Source organism: Biomphalaria glabrata, chromosome 16 (genome assembly GCF_947242115.1).
Source record: "Biomphalaria glabrata chromosome 16, xgBioGlab47.1, whole genome shotgun sequence".
NCBI lineage: Eukaryota > Metazoa > Mollusca > Gastropoda > Planorbidae > Biomphalaria > Biomphalaria glabrata.
Window position 1 is genome coordinate 32,478,794 of NC_074726.1, and position 22,019 is coordinate 32,500,812.

Here is a 22,019-nt window from a genome sequence, read left to right on the forward strand (position 1 = left end):
GCAAAATTGATAATAAATTATTTGGAATTCTTTACTGCAATTACAAAATAAAAAGCTCTCTTCCTCTTCAGATATAGATGAATGCAGTCTTGCCAAGAAGCCCTGTAGTCAAATTTGTACAGACACTTATGGCAGATTTACTTGTTCATGTTATGCTGGTTTTAAACTAGAAGCAGATAGAACTTCTTGTACAGGTTGGCATTTATTTTAGTACATTAATAGTCAAATATATTGGCAAAAATAAAAACACTCTTTCCATTTGTTCTGAAGTTTGTTTTTTTTCTTCATTTTATTGGGAAAGAAAAAAAAAAGCTTTTAAAATTCAATTTGAAGAATTATTTACATTTGCAATAAGTGTTCTCTAATGTCTTATAAAAGTCATTTATTAATGCTATCATCCCATGATAAATGCTGTGTTTAAAATGTAAAATTTATAATAGCTATAAAAATACACATTTATGATGATGTTTGCAAGCACTGTTTTCTGGAAATGTTCAAAGTAACTGTGTGGTTTTAACCAAACAAAATATTAATGAATAGTAATTTACATGCTAACTCAATTGAAATCCAAGGATAATAAATTGCTTTTTTTTTCTGTCAAGCTTTTTACTTAATAAGAAAGGTCTACACATTTCAGCTTGTGAGAAGTCCTTCTATGGTGTCAACTGCAATCAATCCTATCAGTGTAGTGGACACGGGACATGTGATCCTGTCAGAGGCTGTGTATGTGACATAGGCTGGGAGGGAGTCAACTGCAACAATGATATTGATGAGTGTACACTAAGGACAGACAACTGTTTGATTGGTGATGTTTGTGTTAATGCTTTGGGAAGCTATTCCTGTGTTTGCCCTATTGGATATGTTAGAAATGGAACTTGTCAAGGTCAGTACTTTTGACTACTAATACTACATTACTAATGATGTTGTCTTCTAAGCTTTTTTTTCCTTTTTTTTTAAAGTCATTTAGGGCTGTATGAATTATTACTTTAAACAGATTTGTTGATACTTCCTTTAACTCTTTCTCTTTGTAATTATTTTTCACATTTTGCTGAAATTATCCATTTTGTTCAATAGTATTTCACTACCCTGTTATAATTAAACTTCAATTACTTTTTTGTTTGTTGTCAGAAAATGTTTTGTTTGATAGAGAAGTGAATGCATGCCATTTTTATTTAAAACAAATTAATGTTTAGAAAACTAAATTTTAATTTAATTTTTGATTATGGAATTTAAAAATGAAGTAGATCTAGACAATATGTAGTTAATATTTTAAAATCCAAATTAAAATAAAAGTATTATTATGATAGATATTAATATTTTCATGAAATTTAAATTATAACATGCCTAAATCATAAAAATTCTTGTCTTGAGCTCATTATCCCATGTCACTACTATCCAGAAAATTAATCAAAAGAAAATAGAGCATTTTTTAACCCCTATTCTTTAGGTATATCTAAAGAGATTACTTTCACTTAACATAATCAGCCAGGATGATGGCTGCCTTGGTATATAGCATGTGTTTAGGATTGTCGTTTTGATGGCCATAGGTGCGAAATTTGCTTGTCGCCATCCTGCAGGAGGTTTGGACTAAGACATAATAATCTTAATGCCCGATGGAACATCTGAAACTTATAAAGTTATGTCCAACAGAAAATTCTTTCCTCATTCCTGGAACAACATCTCATCTCCTCAAATACTATAAAAATATAACAATGTATACATTTATCACTACTGCCTAAAAATGCTATATTTGTTTCTATTCTATTTTGTTTTAGATATAAATGAATGTGTTGATCCTGCCCTAAACAACTGCAACCCACTTATTGAAGATTGTGTCAATAACTTTGGTAGTCATGTCTGCAACTGTAAGCCTGGATATGCAAGAAATGATAAAGGGGACTGCATTAGTATGTTTCACATCAAATAATTGACACAGATTTATTTTCTTGATAAACTTCATTATCAATTTAGACATTAATTCTAGAGCTAATAAAATGTTTTAGAAATCATTGAATCCAAAAAAAAAACTCAAGTTGCTCTGTTACAATCTCCTCAGATATCAATGAATGTGCTAATGGGGACCATCAATGTCAACAAATCTGTGTTGATGTGCCTGGAAAATACAACTGTGATGGGTATAGATTAAATGATGATAGGCTAACATGTCTACTAGGTAATTATTAAGTATATCTATCCCTGACTCTCTCTTTCTCTACTCCAACTTTCTTTTTCTCTCTCTCTCTCTCTCTCTCTCTGTTTATATAGTTCGTCCATTGTGGTTTGATGATGACCACTTTTGTCATCCAGGTTGGGGGGGGGGGGGGCTGAGGGCTTTGCACTGTTTTTTTTTTTTGCCTCCTCATGTGGCTGGTGAGACCTATGTGAGCCCAGAATGTTCGGCTGCACACTGGGCAGGTTATTCAAGCTGGATCTAGTGTCATTGGCCTTGCATTTTTTTCTTTTATTTTTTTAATAGTTACTTTAAGTATTATAATGTTCAAATAAAAAGCTAATGAATTTTTTTGACACTTCCAGTGAAAGATGTATGCAGTGATTTTGAGAAACTGAACTGCTCTCAAGGATGCACAGTAGACTTTCAACAGAACACTTCATATTGGTTTTGTGCTGATGGTTACAATCTAGTTGGCAAAGACACATGTGAAGGTAAGGTTTATCTTAATTATGTCATTAGTGTATAACTGGAATCTTTTCTAGGATAGGAAGTTTTAAAATGAGATTAACATTCACTGTCACAATTTGGTTACAGACATCAATGAATGTGAAGTATCAACAAAGAACTTGTGCAGCTTCAAGTCTGGATGTGTTAACAGAGTACCAGGATACAGCTGTTCATGTCCCCCTGGGTCAAGTTTGGACAATGATGGACTCAACTGCAATAGTATAACAAATCTTAAATACTATTTATAAAACAATGGTTAAAAACTCTTATGGAAATGCTTTCAAATGCTTTTTTTGGTGATCTGTGAGATTTTTTAAATAGAAATGTTTCATTTCTTGTTATGTTATATTGATTTTTTTTACAAAGCTTATATCAACTCATTCTGTCTGTCTTTCTGGTAAAAAGTTATTTCTCCCATACCCAATCTCGGATCAAGCTTATTTCTTTTACCTGACAACACAAGAATACATTTAAAAAATTAACCGATTAGTTAATTAACTATGGGTAATTAATTATTTTGTTTTGTATCTCAAACAAGGGAAATAAATTGTAATTGGCTGAAGGGGTGTTATAAGCTGAATTAGTCTACTTTGTAGGTCATTGTCTGAGTGAACACAAACCTGAAAAATAGGTCGAGACTATAGAAACAATAGATAACTATACATTTTTTGTGTTCATAAGCTCTCCACTAGCAGAATGGTTATCATGTTGGCTTGAGCCATGAGTTCCCTCTTCCCCTCCTTACCTTTTTTTTTATAAATGCTTTTTTATTGTTAGTCTAGATCTATTACGATTTTAATTACATGACTGACCCAAACTAATTGATAAACCTATGCTTAATATAAGCTTGGTTTTTTTTTTTTTAAGTAATATAAATATATTTTCTTGTTTAAATAAAATACATTTGTTGTGTTTAATGTTTCAAGACATTGATTCCAATGTTTCCTGCTTACAGACTGTAGTAGCACAACTTGGGGAGTCAATTGTTCAAGATCTTGTTCTTGTTCTTCTGGAGCATTAAGATGTGATAATGTTAGAGGATGTATTTGTAGACCTGGATATATAGGTATATACAAGATTATAATGCTATGTTAACTCTGTGCTCTGGATAGAAATTCTTATTTATTTCTGTAAGAGTTTAGGCTAGGATGTAATTATATTCAAATCTGAAGGAACATCCAAAACTTGTAAAACAAATCAATGACATTGTGATGTAAGATTCATTGTATTTTTTATTATCCTTTATTTATTGTTATGAATGTAAAATCAGATTTAATGAACATATAAATAATACTTTTTTCTCACAAGAAAACACTTAAAATGCGACTAAATAAATCTACCAAGAACTAGATCTAATTATTCCATCTTATTTCCCAACCCTAGGAGTTTTCTGTGATGTGGATGTGAACCAGTGTACCAATGGGGAATTACAGTGTAATGACAGACAGGATTGTGTGAGTCGTATAGGTCCTGATTCATGTGTTTGCAAATCTGGTTACAGACTTAATGGCACATTGTGTGAAGGTCAGTAAACAAAATAATTGATATGAACTTTTTCTTACAAGAACTGTTTCTTAAAAAAAAGATTTAAGAGAAATTTATCAAAACAAATTTTTATCTAGTTGTAAGATACCACAGATAGTTCAATGTCATTTCATAAAAAAAATAAAATAATTGTAGTTAACTCTTATTATGAATGTTTGAAAACTTTTCCTAAATGTTCATTCAACAAATTGTATTAATTAATTAACATATTGTTCCTTTATTTATTTATTTAGTGTACCGTAACTTTATGTGTGATATGTCATAAATGTTGCTTGAACTCTTTAGATGTCAATGAATGTTTGGATCCAAGGTTAAACACTTGTCAGCAGACATGTCAGAACTCTGTTGGTAGCTACAGCTGTGGCTGTTATAAAGGATTTGCTTATAATGCATCAACTAACACATGTGATGGTAGGAAATACCTTTTGTTTTATAGCCTTTGTTTTAATTTGATTGGTAATTTATAAGAAGTGTGGTTCAGCACACTCACTAGTTAAGTTTAGTTTAGTTTTGAAAAATGTAACTTTTTTTTTCTAATAATGATCTATGTTAGTAGATCCTCTAAAAGATAACATGCATCTAATCTAGTGTTTCAGTATTTTGGTACTCAGATATCAATGAATGTGCTCGACAAATAGACAGATGTACAAGTGTATGTATCAACACATTGGGCAACTACAGGTGTTCATGCACACCTGGCTATGTCCTCAACAGAGATTGATATACATGTGATGGTAAGATTATCTTATTTGTGAAAAACAATCGATTTTCCTGGCTTTTATTAGATAATAGTTGAGACTTTGAATGAGATGTTGGCTGCTTAGTAGCAGTGAAGTTGAAAAAAGAAATAGTACTGATTCCTTTAAACATTTATATGCAATTACAAAATGAAGAATGTTATTAATTATTGTAATTGATTTGGAAATGCGATGGATAAAAGCTAAAACACTCTACTTTTATCTGTAATATGAGTCTTGCTTTAGAAATACATTAAATCAGGTTTTTAGACTGTACTGAGTTTGAGTTCTAAAGGATGTGCATGATATGTTAGGGAAAGAGAAGAAAAGAATCATTGTGCTGATCAGGCCACTTCATTAACTGTCAACCACAGATAATTCATGAGCTCTACATATTCTAATCTTTATGATATTAGATCTCTAAAGGGAACTTTTTCTTGGTTTTTATCATAATTACCTCAATTTTTAAAAATGGATATCTTGTCCATTCATCTTTATTGATAGGTCATTTTAAAATTTGAGTTTCATTCTGATGGTAATCTTTTTTTGTTCACAGTGACCAGTGTGTGCACCAACAGTTCACTTTGTCAGTACCAGTGTATTAATGTCAATGGCAATGAAACTTGTTTCTGTCCTAAAGGACAAGCTTTAAACAGTGATTTGAGAACCTGTAGAGGTTTTTTTTTTTTTTTTATATTTTCTGCAAAATGATTGAGGCTTAGGTTTAAATAATGTTTTACTATTTTTGTTTCTAATATATTTCTTTTTTTCATTTCATATTTAGTGATGTCTTTATATAGAAATTGTATTATTTGTATCAGATGTAGACTTGTGCAGCTCTAGTTCCTGTAGTGATCTGTGCAGTGAAACACCTGACAATACAAGTGTTATATGTTCCTGCCCTCCTGGTAAATCTTTGGCTGCCAATGGAATTATTTGCCAGTGTAAGTGTATCATATAGTCTCTTAAAGTATTTTCTTTATTTTAGAATAATATTTATAGACAGTTGTCACGTCCTTAAAATTTTAATAACAATGAATAAATTATTATAATATAACTACTTATATAGCCTATCTATAATATGAAGCAGAAAGTAAGGCGTATGTATATATGTATGTCCCAAATAGAAATCAAAACCGTTAGACCAATTTTGATAAAAACCTACCCAGTGTGCAGCTGAACATTCCAGGCTCACATAGGACACACCAGCCACATGAGGAAGCATAAAACCCCTGTGCAAAGCCCTCAGCCCCCTGGATGACAAAGTGATCATCATAGAACCACGATGGACGAACTATATATATTTATACCTGACATGAACATTTCATTTGAGCTGAACATAGGAGTTGTACTGATACTATATTTGGTCTCAATACCAAAAGTATTGCAATCTGGTCACTGTGCATACTTATAGTGATTATCCTGTTGAATTTAGTATATTATTGAATTAAAGATTTAAATACTAACATGATTTATATTTTGATTAAATACATTTCAGTGTGGGATATTTAAACAAGAGGCTAAGTAAGCTAGAGCTTGGCTTAGCTACATAGCAAAGGAGCTAGAGGTTTGATACCCAACTCGAGTTGAGCTGTGTTTACTGAGTGCCTAAAGGCAGCACAGAAAACCATCTCCCAGATCCCCCCTTCCCCACTGATCCAAAAATGAATACTCCGAGCATCATATTAGCATGAATGTGGGCCTATATAAAAGCTATTTTAAAAAATTAATATATGTACAAGAACATATCTATTTTATTTTACTAAGTTTATACTAAATGTTTTGTGTTAAAAAGCTTCTTGTTGGCTCTTTAGTATAGCTTCGAAATCGGACTGAAGAAGAAGAATAGTGATTAAATAATTGTCACAATTAATATTACTAGTGACAAGATTCATATGTATCTCCACAGCTTGCAGTGACAACTTCTATGGTAAAGACTGTAGCCAACAGTGTAACTGTAACAGCTTTCATTCAACTTGTGACAAAACAAATGGAACTTGTCTCTGTAACAAGGGATGGACTGGTCCAACATGTGATGATGATGTAGATGAGTGTACAAATACCAGTAGCTGCAATAGTCTGAAGAATGAAAAGTGTGTTAACACACCAGGAAGTTATTCATGTTCATGCCAAACTGGGTATTACAGACCAATTGCAACACAAGACTGCACAGGTAAGGATTATATATATACCGGTACTTTAAACCAATGTTAAGTAGAAATACATGTATAGTGTTCAAATCTTGAAATCTTTACTATAAAAGCCAAACATAATAGAAATAGCAGGTTAGCAAGCTTTACAGAAAGACTTGTTATAGATGTTGATATACAGGGTGACCCAAAAGTAAGTTTACAGTTATTAAACTACCTTTCATATGGTGGAAGCTACTTGCTTAGTAATACCAATAAAAACATTCCTCAGAGTATAAATTATCAGTTTTAATGGTAAACATGATAGCTATGATAGCTACATTGTTATAAAATAGTTGTCACTTGTTTATGTTGGTGTAACATTGTGAGAATGTGTTTTAATGTGTTATTGTCTTAGTATCTTTCATCAGTTCATGTGTCATTCTAGCTTAATAAAGCCTTGTTTTAGGTTTCTCTACAGTGTTACTTTAATTCTTATTACAATGTTTTTAGTTAGAACAAGGCATGAAATGATGAAAGATACAATAGGTCAAATACTAGTATCTGTTGTAAATAATAGCAAGTAGTGTAGCAAGTTAACACTTGTAGCAGTAGTATGATTGATAAACAAATAGTAGTTTATGTAGTATAGTATATAAAAAAAACACTAGGCTGTAGTTTGGGGTGGTAAACCTGTAAACCTACTCTTGGGCCACCTTGTATATAGAAACTGAATAATTTTTTTTGCAATACTTTGGAAACCCAAACTTTTGTTCTAGTATGTAAGACTTTATAAAAATATAATACATTGCTCATTATTTAAATATGATTGTATAATGCAATCTGGCTTGGTTATTACTGTTGCAAGCCTATTCTATAAACTGACTCAAAGCATTGAATATAAAATTTTAATGATAAAGTTTACTAATTATTACACATTTAAGCATTCTTTTTAAAAATATCTCTAATATAAAAAGTGAAGTTCACTAAAACAACTTAAATCTCCTCACTAAGTCATTGCAATGTGCTAAATTAGCCTTTCTGATTTCATGATTATCCATGTAAGCTGTCCATTTCACACACTAGAAAATGCATTTTGTAATATATTTAGTTACTAAACCTTATTTTTTATATTAATACAATAGACATTCTTCTATTTTATAGGTCTGATATTCTGAAATAAATTTCCATATCTCCACCTTAAATTTTACTAGTGGAGTTTTTGTAGCTGCCAGAGTGGATCTAGGTGGATGTGATGCCTTTAAAGATCAAGGCATTATTTATATATACTTCAAAGTGGCATGTATGAACTTAAGGAATGATTTTGGTAAGTAAACAAAGACAGATTATATACATTTAACCCACTAGCTACTAATGCGACCAAATGCCCCACTCGCTACTAATGCGCCCACCACAGCACACACACAGCATGACTTGTGTAGCTCTTGTTTTCCTGTGTGACGCGTGGTGTTATTTTGAGCTGGCTGGGTTTTTTAAAAAGTAGAAATATAGATTGTTTTGTTAAAAAAGCTGATATTTTTATGTCTTTCGCTTCAGTTTCTATGGGCCGTCAAAGTTTGGTGATTTTTTTTAAATTTTCCTTAGCTGTGCAGGCCATTTTCTCAATGACCTTTCAATTTTTAGACCCATTATCGCAAATAATATACTAAATACAGCTAATAATGAAGTTGAAATTGATAAAGACATTGATCATGAAATTTAGCTCTAAATTTAGACTTAGATCTAGTTCGATTCTGAGAGAGAGAGAGAGTGAAGTAAACATTAGATCTAGTCTAGATCTAATGTCAATGAATCTTCAACTTCTTTGACTGATATTTTGACCATTTTTTTTTATCACATGAAAACGTTTGATGAAATAGATCTAGTTGGGTCATGCTAGAAGTAAGGAAATTTGAGACACATGCAGAACCACATCAGCATGATGCCATGTTCAGGCAACTAAGGGCCTCACGCGCACCCAGTGTAAGTCAGTAAATACTCAAGACATACAGATTTTATATGTATATATAAGCATAATGTTTATTGTATAGGCCTACTAAATTCCTACTTATAAACATTACTGGTCTTTGGGTAAATGTTAGAGGGTACCAGTAATAACAGATCTGATTGGGGTGTGGGGGTCCACCTGTCTTCAAAAAATCAGGCACTCGAACCTGTTGTTTTTATTGTTTTAATCTTGTAAAACCTAGTTATACCAAGTTATACATCATTTTAATGGCCATCCATTTCTCTCTTTTTTAGAAGTATTTTTTTTTTATTAATAGATGTTGTTTAATGTTTTTTTAAAATATATTTTTTAAAGTCAATCTATTTCTGTTTTGGGGTTATCACCCTTTGCTTAGTATTTTGAGAGATACTGTTTAGGTATGGGCTTAGTAGCTATTGAGTTAATATAAATGGCTTATTATGAAATATTTGTCCTCATATTCTGACCTTTTTGCATCATGGAGATGTCAAAAAGCAAAGTTCCTCAGTCAGTTTAGTCAAAAACTAGTCATTATTTGTGCTTTAGGAGATAGACTGGTCTAATTTTACATTTTCTCATCTGGCTAACCCTGTTTGCATGCTCAATTTGTCATACCCCAAAGTCAAATTATGAATAGTTTGTCCAACTCTTTGGTTTTATTCTAGTATTGTATACTTAGCCATATTTTAACCCTTTCAGCACTCATTCTCAAGATTCTGAATTCTTAGATCATCCATATCATTCAGCCTTAATCTTTTGCAATAACTGTGCACTAACATGTGTGTATTTCTTAAGAATCTGATATTACCCCTCCAAAATCTTTGTATAAACTGATATAGAAGAAAAAAGAACTATTAAATAAATTTACTAATTAAAATTATACTGGGAACACAGTGGCTTAGTAAGAAAGTGCTAGTCTCCCAAACTAGAGTCTGGCATGTGCCATATTTTTAGTATCTAATATTTTACCAAGAATAATTTATATTTATAATTTACTCTATAGCTAGAACCAAGATCACTCAACAAGGTTCAGTGCAAATTTCAGCTGGATGGCACACTTTGTCTTTGTTAGTTCAGATCAGTAAATGACTGTCGTTTGTCAGTCTCTAAATGTTTTATGTCAGTCACTAAATGTTTTAGGTCAGGCAGTTCATTTTAGTCTTAATTATTTTTTCTCCTATTTGATTTTTACTATAGTTATAGACACATAATAGGTTAAAAAGGGGAACTAATCTCAGCTCGTGCCATTAGCTCTTTTCTCTAACATCTAACTTAACGCTATGGCATTTAGTGCCTTATTCAATTTAAAAGAGAGAAAGAAAAACTGTAACATACCACAATTAGACCGTTATATGTTGGTCTACAATGTCTTTTAGTGATTTTTTTTTCACAAAAAGAGTTCTTTTTGAAAAGGGGAATTTTGAGAGCAAAGGTTAAAGAAAGGAGAAATTTTGAAGAGTCATTACTCATCATTGAGTATAAAAGCAAATCATCATACAAAAATAAATTTAGTCTTAACTCTACATTCTAATTACTTAACAGCTGTGTGCCATCGTTGAAATTCTGTCACATCTCAGAAATACCTACTATAGGCATCAGAAATCACATCCGATTGTCCAGGCATTTACTTACCTGGGATGATTTATTGCCAGCAACCTAAATTTAGACCTTGAGGTGACAAAAAGAATTGGAAAAACTCTCTAATTGTATTTGGGTAAAATAAACAACTGACCACACCAACCAAAATGCTAGTGTACAAAGCCTGCATAGCCACTCTTCTATATATTAATGAGAGCTGGCCAACATACATTCATAAAGAGCATAGAAAAACAGTTTTTTTATTGTTTCATAAAGTTTGTTATTAAATAGAGCTAGAACAAAGATTCGGTGAACATAACTTGCATTGACATACTAAAAAAAAATATGTAAACTTATCATTTTAAAATCAAATTATTTTCTTTTTAGAAGAAATCTTTAAATGATCAAATCTGTGATATGTAATTGAAGTGTACCTATTGTAACAAATCTCACTATTCAGGTTCTCTGCAACTGCACTTGACAACTCAGGTCTCCAAAAACTTAAATGTCCAACAAATCACAGCTAATACTGTACAATCGGCAACATATAACACTGACTGTACACAATGTTCTGTCATGGACATCTGAACTGCTGTATCAAATCTGTACTGTTGTAGCAAGACCTCTGCTGACTTCGCTGTACTTTGTTGAGCTCTGTCGTAATGTACTGAATGGTAGATCGAGAATTTGTGACTGAGTCAACTCTGGTACCTTTGTTCTTCATATAGGGTCTCTAATGGCATTCTAGAACCGGATTCCGTTAATCACATGACTCTTGAGTGAGTCACATCTCTTGTGACTGGCCTGAGTTCTATTCACAACACTGATCCTGCCCAAACCGCAATGTTTGACACTCTTCTCTGGTGACCGTCACAACTCATCCTGGTTGACCGCTCGTCTAGCGCTGGCCTGGGGCATTTTGCATCGGCTGAAAACACACACACCACTACCCCCATCTTTGTCACCACCAGGATTATAACTCTATTTAAAAAAAAATTTTTTTTCAGGGTTCAAGTGCACTTGGAGCTCTAGATGGAGTTATATTATTCAATGCAACTATTCCCACCTCTCCAGTATCTGGCTTAGCACTGTGTTTGGTCCAGTGTTCCTATATGCAAGTCTATTGTATTTTCTATATTATTTTACAATTGTAAAAAAATTTAATAAAATTGTTGCACTGTTGATGTTTTCAAATTAATATTTTTATTTATTTATGCTTACATATCTGTTGTGTTTTAGTTAGTTCATAAATATAGATTCTTAAATGAAATTGTTTCTTTCCGCACTTATAAACTATGATCATCTGTAAGCCTATTTTTACTTTTTTTTTAACTTTAATGTTCTACTTGGATATGTCACAGAAATCATTACATTTCTTTTTCTTGAAACCACTCTATGGAAGCATCTATTTTAATCATATTAACTTTGATCATAAACATTGGATAGCTGCCTGGTTGTAACGTAGCAGTATGCACGCTGGACTGTTGATCAGAGTTCTCAATGGTCCAGAGTTCATACTCTGCCCAATGACATCCCAGTCATCTTGCAGGAGGTTTGTACTTGGAATTTAGTTATCCTCAACTCTGCAGGTACAGCCAAAACATGTAAAGCAAACATTTCTTTTGTCTGGCGCACAACTAGCACAAGCTTGGATGTATGTCGAATACCAGAACAGTTTACTCTAAAGAAAAGTGTAAATATTTGAAATCCATAAATCTATATATGAAAGTCAAAACATGTGATTCTCCTATTTAAAGATAATTAAAAATTTTACCCAGTTTTTCATTACCTCTTCCTTGAAATAAGTGATCACTTTTTGCATTCAATGTCTTGACTAGAACTGCAATGGTCCTCTTTTCTAAATCATTTTTTTTATTTCTTCACTTAAAATTGTAAAATGTAATGCAACTTTTTATTCAACAAAACATTTTTCTTTTTCAAAAATACTGAATATCACACTAAGGCTTTTAGCCATTATGAGCCAATGCATGAATTAGATTGAGAATGGTAATGCCTTATGGCAATGGTGAGTGACTACAAATTGAAAGATGTCATAATGAACTTAATTAAAAGAACAATAAATAAAATATTATTTTTAATTACAATTTGACTAAGCCAAACCTAAAATACACTTAAAAGTAAATTCAGCTCAATGCCCATGTTAATATTTCGGAGAAAAAAATTCTGTTTTATTATGTTATTATTAGTGTATAGTTGATTCTCTGTAATGAAGATAGTCCTGTTAAAGGGAAAGAATCAAACTAAGGATCTATAATAATAAGGCTTGTCTTCGAGTTCGAAGATTGATGAGGAATGCAGTATTTCCCAATGCTTCGCAGCACCAGCTGTGACCTACATATTTTGCCTCTTCCAGCACAGCATAACCATTGTCCATGTATAGAAGTTAACAAAATGCTTCTCATTCGTGCAGAAAGTTGTCTACAAAACATCATCATCATGTACCGGTTAACAAAATGCTTCTCATTCGTGATCAACGATGTCTACAAAACATCATCGTCATGTACTGGTACTGAACACGAATCCCTGTTAGTTCACACACACACACACACATAAAATCTCAATGTGTTCGCAAAGTTTAACATATATTCTCATTTTCAATGTAGCCTTCACTAAGATGGATGCAAAAGACGAGCTTATCTGGGATATTAAATTAGTCATGGCCTATGGAAGCATATACGTTATTAGGTTAGCTCTTTTCTACGTTTCTTTTATCGACTCTGTTGCGGCTAGTAATGAGTTGGCTATTTATCTAAAATACTGTATTGCCCCTGATATATTAGGCTATCAATTAAGTCTAATATTTGATTTCAACACTGATGTGTAAGATGCAACTCAATTTTATTGACATGAAAACAAGAAGATGAAAACAACACTAACAGGAGACTGTAATACACACTTATAGGCCTAACATACTTGAGAAAAACACGTGAACACACTAATAAGGCTTGTCTTCGAGTCCGAAGATGATTGAGGAATGAAAGTATTTCCCGTGGCTGCGCAGCCCTTGCAGATAGCTGTGACCTACATACCCTGCCACACCCAGGGCAAGCATAACCATTGTCCGCAGGTGGTCGATTTAGATTTTCTTTTCGCCGTCTGCTTCTGTCCTCGACAGCAGCTTTTCTTTTGGTCTCAAATGTGTATCCCGCGGCCTTTGTGAGTGACCCCCAGCTGTCTCGTTCTGTTCGATCAGTAGAAAAAGGGAGACTAAAAGAAAACAAACACATAACATGATAACATCTATAAATACACATATGCCCATGGATGCAAGATCGCCGGCTATAGCCGGCAAAATCGAAGTTTAAAAAAAAGCTTGCCGGCAAACGCCAGTCCGACTGATTGCCGATTCAGTATCGGACTTTTTTTTTTTTTTCACATTCACGTTTTGTACTTTCAAACTAAAACTTAATAAGTTGAATTCAAAGAAAGACAGGAGGTTACAATTCTTAAGTTACAGCGCATGCGCTATTTCCGAACTTTCGCTTTGTATCAAAAACGTAAACAAAAGTTAGAAACAAATCCGTATGGCCCCGCCTGAGACGCCTAAGACTAAGACTAAGTTAGATCTAGCAAGTAGATCTATTTATCTAGATCTAGATCTAATTCTAGTAAGTTTGATTTGCCGGCATAAAAATTGAAACCAGACCTAAAGGCTAGATCTAGTCTAGAGATCTAGATCTATTTCTACATTTTAAAATGATCTTAGAAGTTGAACGTATTTACCCGAAAATGCGAAATTACCGTACCGGATCATCGCCGTATTAATAATGATAGTAACGATAGCTATAAAACTTATAGAGATCTATAATAATATAGATCTAGTCAATTCTAGTCTTGCCTTTTTTTAAATAAGTTTTTTATTATTAGATCTAGTCCTAGAATCTAGATTTAATTATATCCAGGCCCAGGGACTAGACCTAGCTAGTCAGGCTAGATCTAGATAATTGGAATAATTATCTAGAATCTTACAGTTACAATTTACCAGAGTCTAGATGTAGCCTGACTAGGTCTAGTCCCTGGGCAGAAGCAGCATAGATCAAAAGAAGATCGTATCTATTAGTATTATTTTATAATCTATTATCAGATATAATATTCTACTAGTAAAGTCTAGATCTAATTAAATCTAGATTCTAGATCTAATAATAAAAAAAACTTATTTAAAAAAGGCAAGACTCTAGTCTACATCTAGATTTAGATTTTAGATCTAGTAGATGATTCTAGCTAGGGCTAGTAGGGGCAGGGCTCACTTCTATTATCTAGCATTACTAGATTAGTGTATATAGATCTAACTAATCTAACTTCAAGATCTGAAACTAAATCTAGAGTATATAATTTGGATTTAGGTCTAGTCTATACCTAAATCTAGAGAAAATCTAATATCTAGTAGTAGCTCTAGTGACACTCTATTCCTAGACAAGTTAAAGTCTAGACTTAGACTCAGAGAATATTGTATGTCTAGATCTGTAATACTTAATTAACTTAATACTTACTAGTTTCTTTATTAGACCTAGATATAGATAGATGTAAATTGATGGATCTACTTTGTTACTATTATCATAGAATTAAAATAACATCTTGACTAGATCTAGATATCTAGTTAATCTAGTATAAAAATCAGTCTAAGACTAAGTACTCTAAGCTACTATTAGTTAGAAGATCCAGTTAACTAGTTCTATATTTGGTAAGATCTACTGACTACTCTGTCAGCCAATAAATATTTAGATCTATTAGATTTTTTATTTGAAATAGAGTTAACTTTTAACATAGGTGCTACAAAGTTTGATTTATACTAATATAGTAGTAGTAGGTAGGCCTATCTATGTGCATATTATATATAAAAAAAAATGAAATGTTTAAACATACATGTAGATTATAGTAATTTAAGTAAAAGCATAGAATTTATAGTTTGTATTTAAAGACATATATATTTATATATATATATAGCGGTAAATGTTTTATTTATGTCGAGAAGTATAAGAGGCATCATGCTTGCAGGTTTTTTAGGATTGCCGACCCCCCCTTGCAGGCAAAACGGGGTTCTGTTGCTTGCATCCATGCATATGCCTATAAACGTAACAGCCTCCTTTATAACAATAATAATGTTATATTATTACAAGCAGGGGAGGACTGGCTATATGGACATTTGGGCAATGCCCGGTGGGTCGGTACTCAAATGGGCCTAAAGGATCTTATGAATGCCACTATGGCACGCATAAAATTGTTAAATGTTTTATATTCTTTTATATAAGGGGCTACATCTTTAACGGACTATAGTGTAATACTAATTTAATCTAAAACGTTTTCAAAAATAATGTATTAGTAATAGCCTACATCCGTAGACAGTGCTATTAGTAGGCTTCATCCAAAAGGGCCAACAAACATAGCGATTCAAAAGCCACTTATTAACATGCATGACTAGATTGACACATGAAGCGCATTTGACGTAATTAGCCTATCTTCCTGAAGACGTGTCTGTAATTTAAAAGATACGATTATAATAAAACCACCACACACCATTCCCTGGCCACTGCCAACAAAAGGTAGATAAGGACGCCTAGCTGGCAATGGCGACCTGCGGATTTTACCCATAGACTATAATTTCTCTCACTGGTGACACTTCCACTGAAACTTCCAAGTTCAACTTACTCAGACTAGAGTTGAGAGTACTCAGACTCCTCTCATTCTGTGCACACTACACTTAGATCTAGAATCTAGAACTCTAAACTTATTAAATAATCTAGATCTACTCATCTAGTTATACTATTACTATACTATAAAATACTTTAATCATAGTATAATCTAGATCTAGAACTAGAAGTTCAAGTTCTACACTACTACTCAGTACTAGTCTAGTAGTAGTGATAAGTAATACTACTTGACTTACTACTAGACTAGTCTAGTTACTAGCTAGAGTCTAGAAGTTATTATTTACACTGTACAGTGACTCACGTAACAGTTATCAGTAAGTAATCAGTAACTCACTCAGTAACTGCCATTCAAACTTAAGTAAAGTTAGTCAAAACACTAAAATTTAAACAATCTCAGCTTCATAACTGACTTGAACTGTTGGAGTTGAAGTAAAATTGAGTTCTAAGTAATGCAATATAACTGTAACTAGATCTAGACTATCTATATAATATATATTATATGTAGATACTCCTAAGGATTGAAACCTAGCATACATATGTGATATTTCATTTAAAATAGTCTTCTCAAAGGTGCGTCTCCACTCCTTAATTTACTTTTAAATTGCTATAAAATAAAAATCATTTAAAAAAAATCAAATTTGTTGTCAATGCTGAACCACCACCACTCATCCTTTAGTCTGTTGGGGCACTACACATGATCTGCTTTTTTTTCTCCATTCCTTTTTTCTTTTTGTAACCATGACTAGAATCTCTTTTAACAACAGGCCTGTCCTTTCTTTGATGTCTGCCCTTCACTTTTTCTGTCTGCCTATTGTTCTTTTTCCTTTCTTTTTTGTTATAACTAGGATAGATGTTATATACTATAACTAGGATAGATGTTATATATTTTAAAAAACCAATCTGGGCATATATTGCACCAAGTCTTTTATTTCAGGAAACATTTCCATGGCTACCATCTACACTTGCTGATGTACTGGAAATAGTGGGTAAGACTCCTCTATTTTTTTAAAGCACACTAACACTAAGTAAATGGAATCTAAAAATTAAGGCTTCTGTACATATATTTAACACTTATTGATTTGTTTTCATTTCAGATGTTGAAACTGCTTGCTCTGATGAATTGACAAGAGAGAAATTTATTACACTAGTTGGGGCATTACCAGTAAGCTATTTGTTTTTATCAGAAGAAATCCATAAAGAACATTGTTTGACAGAATCAGTCATCGGATAAATGGGTGCATTTAGTTTCTATTTTTTTTAAAGTGTGTTTAAATCCTTATTCATTTTGGTCTTTGTTTCATTTCATTTTATTTCAGGCATGATAATAATCTGTGCTAGTTTTATTTTATTATAGATTTTTAAAGTGTATGCCTATTCATCTAATAAATGTTTTTTTTTTTTTTTTTTTAAACAGCAGTATATGAGGAAAATAATATTTTAATTAATAGTAGTGTTGTATTTTCAAAAAAGTATTTTTATGTACTATTTCAGAACACTATTATAGCTGATTGCCTTTTAAAAGAAAGATTAGACCAAGACTCCTTAGAGTTGGTTGGTTTAGTCAGTTCTCAAGTTGGATATAATCAGAAATATGTGAAGACCGAAACTCGACTTTAGTAAGTTGTTGATTGGAATTAGGAATACAGTGGAACCTGCTTAAAGGCATACCTGGTATGCAACCCTGACCCCTCCAAATCCCTAACCTTCAAATGTTTAAACCATAACACAACTTTAGTCAGTTGTAAATAGGAATTATTAAAATATTAAGATGAGGTGATTAGCAATTATTAAAATATTAAGATGAGGTGATTAGCAAAGGTGCTGTGCTAGTTAGCAATAGAGCTGTTTAAAAATAATGGTTTCCAAATGTTATGCAATTAATTTGGTTCCAATTTTATTCTTCTTTCTATTATTTTTGTTTACAGGTTGTGAATCATAGCCTACAAATAGTTTTGAAATTCTATGCAAGCATGAGCTACTGTGTTATAATTATTATTTTTTTTTTTTCAGTTACAAGCAGCAGAAGTTTAATTTGTTAAGAGAAGAAAGTGAAGGCTACTCAAAATTAATCACTAAATTAAATCCAGATTTCAATCTCAAGATTTCCTGGGAACAAGTGCTGCAGAATATTCAATCATTGATTGGTAACTCATTGGTCCATTATGATGTAATAAAAACCAGTCAAATTAATTTTCAACTTTAAAATTCAAAAGGGCGTAAATTAGTAACTTAATTATCAACTTTTGTTTTCTTTATATTTTTTAAGGTTGTTTTGATCTTCATCCTAACCGCATGTTAGACGTTATCCTTGAAGCTTTTGAATGCCATCCTGAAGAATGCCTCTTCTATGTTCCACTCCTGCGCGCATACATTATAGACAAGTTGACTTTGTGCCATATTCTAGGATTTAAATTTCACTTCAGAGAGGTAATACTCTTTGTTCTGCTGTCTGAGCCATTGTTAGGATAAAAGTTTATGTGAAGAATTAAAGCTATCATCATGAAACATGTCAACATATTTGTGTTTTGTTTATCCTGACATTGTTTCATTTAAATTGTTCTATTTCTCAGTCTGCTGACTGGAGCACTCCCAAATCATTGTTCACATGTGCAGCACTTTTATTAAAGAATGAGCTGGTAGATCTAAATGACTTGTATTCTTATGTAAGTTGATTTTGGTAAATACTCTGAACTTGTACATCTACTGTATTTTCTTGCATATAGTTATTGTGGGTTATACAATTTTTACAAATGAATGGCAGCTGTGCCAGTGTAAAAAGGTACTGGGTTAACAAGAATTATTTTATTCTTAAACAAAGAATAACGGAACCTATCAACATACTGGTGTGTCTTTATACAGTTTGCTGTGTTTTTGTTTACGTGTACATTGGAAAGCTTTATGAGCATCTCATTATAAACCTCAAGAAAACAAATAGTACCAATGATGGTACTTTATTTACCGGTAATTTAGTCACACTTTGCACATGTGGGGTATATAATGGTGTTGTTTGTACTATTTTGTTTCTACTTAATTTGTAATTTGTGCAGGTGACAATTATATGCAGGGTATAAAATGCATGAAAATATGCCACACAGCTTTCAAAAACATTCAACTTGTATTTTTATTTTTTTTTTACTTAAAGAAATCTTTTTCCAAATGCTTGTAGTTGTCATTCTTAACATTTTTATAATTTGTTTTTACGCTGTTGTTTATGGGCTAAATTTGGCTCTTCTGTATTGGATGTACTGGTAATATTATGGTTGTGAATTTGACAGTTATTACCAGCAGACTCTGAAATAATTCCATTTCACAACAAAGAAGTCTCAGATGCCAAAGCCTATGCTAAAAAGCTGAGTACTGTGATATTGGCTGATAAAAAAGAGGATGAAAAGAAAGAAGAAGAACAACAGATTATTGATTTGGTAAGGTCTAGCAGTAGTTAAAGCTATTAGTTCATTAGTATAAACATTTCAAAATTGTATGCCATTATTTCTACTTTCTATGTCTTTTAATTTTTGTGTTTTGTTTGTGTCACCATGTTATTTTAGATGGTGGTTGGGTGGGTTCATATTATAATGAGTTATATACTGTAGACATTATCAGGATGAATATTTGCACATTTATACAGCTCTCATAAATGAGGAAATAACACTTAATGTAGCAGACACAAATATGTTTAATGTATATGTATATAACAACACTACATAGGAAATTTGATACACAATCCAAGAATAATCAGTAATAATCCTTTATAGAAATACTTGACAAAAATAGTAATAACTTAAAAACGTACAAATGTCAACTGCTTTATAATAACTCTATAGTGACTGCTTGCAATAACTTTCTCAAGTGACTACCTTCAATGCCTGCCCCTTACTGACTGCTATCAAGTAACTACTTAGCTTAAGGTTAAAAGTGTTCACCTTCAGAAACCATGAATTGTGAATTAAACTGGTAATATCAAAATAGTGTATCTCTGTATGACACCAACTTTGAGGTGGTGACAGTTTGTATTTGAGCTTAGTAGTATAACAATGGTGTCACTGCTATTATGTGACGTTTGATTGTATATAGTAGTGTAAGTAAAGATGAATTTTGTACTACTTGATGTCACACAAGTCCACTCCAATTCATACAGAACAACACTTATTAAAATTCATCAAATAAGACCTTGGTTAGCTGACAAGATTTATTTACTATAAAATAAAAAAACAGTTCACTGGCAATTCCAGCCATAAAGAATTACATATGATGCTTCATAAATCCAATGAAATATTCTAAGTAAACAACTGGTATTAAACTATTGAATCAACTACATTAGACATCCTTACAGTTTAAGAACATGGCGATCACTGCCTCTACCCATGTGGTTAAAATTCTAGAACGAGATTTGTGAACATGAATATACCATGTACTTTGTGCTTCCCAACAAAATACATGTCACTAACTATCAAACAATGATGTGACAAAATGGTTAAATACACTTACTAGATGTGGTGGCTGAGTGATAAAGCTCTTGGCTTCCTGGGTTTGAATCCTGATGAAGAGTGAGATTTTTTATCTCACGATCTTTAGAGCACCTCTGAGTCCATCCAGCTCTGCCTGACATTAGTTGGGGAAAAGTAAAGGTGGTTGGTTGTTGTGCTGGCCACATGACACCCTTGTTAACAGTGGACCTGGCTACAAATGACCTTTACATCATCCACCCCATAGATTGTAAAGTCTGAAAGGTTAACTTCATCTTTACTAAAAGCACATGCAGAATTAATGACAATGTTAAGTTTGTGCTTTAGAATAACAAAACATGTTTCTTTGTTTTGAAAGATTAAAGAATATATATTAATAAGAAGTGGTTAACAATATGACTTAAGTAAGTTTGGCTATCTTTTTGTTTTCAGAGAGAAAACATTCAAAAACTTGGTCTGTGTGAAGCTTTGCTAGAAATAGGAGCCTGGGAGAATGCTAGGGCCATCATTGACAGGCTGCCTGAAAACTTTGTTTTGGTTCATCCATCCATCTCCTATGCCCTTTGCTCATTAGTAAATAGAGTGATAGAACCTCTGTATGAAAAGTAAGTTTACATTTCTAAATAGAACTAATATCAGTATGATGTTTTACTGACTTTTTTTTTTCATAAGAATTTTAAAAAACAACTAGTTTTATTATCCTAATTTCTTGTCTTTCAGGAACATAGGGTTAGCATCTGTGTTAGCCAAGTGGAGAGTTAAGAAAGTAGAATCCTGTGATTGTCCTCTAGCCTACACCTATCACCAGCTCTATCACTTAGCCATGCCAATGTTGTATTACCTGGTCCATATGCTTCTCAAGATCCTATTTTGATGGTGAAAATATAATTTTAATGTTTTTGTAAATATGATTATCTTATTTTGCAATTAAAAAAAATATTGTTCAACTAATTATTTTTTCATAAATATTTAAATGAATTACAATTAGAAGCGAGATCATATTCAATTAATATCCCTTAAGTAATCACCAGCACATAATTCTATTATATCTAAGACAAAGTATTAGAATTCCCATATACAAAATGGTATTACAAAATAAATTATGTTTAGAACTGAAATGAATAGTACAACATTCTGTTACAATGGGTTATTAAAAACTTTTAAATATAAAGATCATCAATAGATTAAATGAAAAATTACTTTTCAACACTTTTTAAACCAAGATAAC

General features: G+C 32.2%; 1 long non-coding RNA gene and 1 pseudogene across 1 annotated transcript; both read left to right on the forward strand.

Annotated features, from left to right (window-relative positions):
- Positions 1 to 2,129: 2,129 nt before the first annotated feature.
- Positions 2,130 to 3,137, forward strand: LOC129923280 (uncharacterized). The gene is made up of 3 exons (XR_008775222.1): positions 2,130 to 2,173; positions 2,536 to 2,664; positions 2,768 to 3,137. It is a non-coding gene; the product is annotated as an uncharacterized LOC129923280 (long non-coding RNA).
- Positions 3,138 to 3,598: 461 nt separating this feature from the next.
- LOC129923313 (THO complex subunit 2-like) overlaps positions 3,599 to 22,019 on the forward strand; it is a 37,190-nt pseudogene continuing 18,769 nt past the window's right edge.